Source organism: Atta colombica, unplaced genomic scaffold (assembly GCF_001594045.1).
Source record: "Atta colombica isolate Treedump-2 unplaced genomic scaffold, Acol1.0 scaffold250, whole genome shotgun sequence".
NCBI classification, from domain to species: domain Eukaryota; kingdom Metazoa; phylum Arthropoda; class Insecta; order Hymenoptera; family Formicidae; genus Atta; species Atta colombica.
The window spans coordinates 466,964-468,689 of NW_017259349.1; positions in this window are offsets into that span (position 1 = coordinate 466,964).

A 1,726-nucleotide genomic window follows, 5' to 3' on the forward strand; every position below is an offset into this window, starting at 1 on the left:
TGTGTGTGTGTGTGTGTGTGTGTGTGTGTACACGGTAAGGTAAACCGATCCCTCGTCAAGGAGCTCCATGAAAATATAACCTGGGATAAAAGTAATAAATTACGAATAAGCCGAAGATTTTTCATAACATGATAAATATTTAAACTTTCTGTTCTGGGAGATTGTTCTATATTTTAGTTCAAATACTAGCATTTTCCTGTTACTTAATTATTTCTCGTTATATAATTGTTTGTTGTTTCGAAAAATTCATGAGAAAGATTTCACAAAATCTTTCTTAAGCGACTTTTATTGACATATCTATATCGAGCCAATCGTGTAATTGCTTTGATGAATTATATGGACATAAAAAGATAATTGGGTCGAGCTACAACCTGTACGAAATGTAAAAAAACAAATATAAAGAGAAGAATAATAAATGAGACATATCATTGATACGAAAAACATGTGAAATAGCATATATGAAGTATAAAAAGTAATATATTATAAATCGACTGTGACTTCGTATTCTATAATAATATTCAGATTTGATTATAAAAAATACAAAGTTAAGTTATAATTTTTATAATAAAACTTATTTTGTTTACATGACACTACGGATTTGAGCTTCTTTAAGATATATTACTTTTAAGAAATTAGAGTTGTTCTACTCAATTCGTAAATAGATAATTACATAAATACAATTTTTAAAATTTTCGACGTTTTAATCTATTTATCTCGTTTTTAAAAAAGAATTGTTTATCGCCATCTTTATTTTAGTCGCAACTTACCACCACAGTAGAAGAGGCGAAAAGGCGACGAGCACCGCACCGGTACCAATATGGCGTCCGCAGAAAGGATTCCGACACATTTCAACACGGCGCGACGGCAGCAGTCGCTTTCTAATCGTCATCAGTTAATATTTGACGGCTCTCGGATAAAATCGAAGCTTTGATGTTGCGCTACCAGGCGGCAGTTCCAACGACGACGAGCACGACGACGAAGAGTAGCAAGCCTCCTCGCTCTCCTCGTGGAAGCGCACCTGTGTCAAGCGCGCGCCGCGTGCGTGTCTCGCTCACAAACTCACTCGTAGACGCAGTAACGACGAGGAACGAGCTCCAAGAACGTCGGAGCACGTCGTCGAGCGTCGAATACAGAGTACAGAGTTGCGAGTAGTTCCAAGAGGAAAGCTTCTCCACGTAACCGCTCTCTTCTTCGACGTTCTTCTGCCTCATCTTTCTCTTCCATTTGATTTGTAAGTTAAAACCCCTTATCGTTCTGTTCGCGACCTTTCGGTCATATCGATTTCGTCCGTTGTCAGAAACCGGCAACGCAATGTCGGGTTATACAGCGAGTCAATAAACAAATCAGTGATGATCTCAGTGATGTTAAATAAATTTTTATTTATATATAGTTAATAGATGATTTGGGAATAATTCAAATTATGAGAAATTAATGATTAAAATTAATCATTAGATAAATAGTTAATATTTTTTTAGTGACAGTCTTCTCTTACGTATATCTGTAATAATAGATGAAAGGATCTCACGTTTAATATTTTAACTTTTTTATTACTAACTTTATAATACTAATGTAAAAATATTTTTTAATTAATATTAATATAAATTTAATATACAGTTATATATACATAACCATCATAATTTAACACAATTTAACAGTTTCAATATAAAAATGACCATTAAAGCCTAATAATAAATGTTATTAACATATAAATGCTATTAAATGTAAT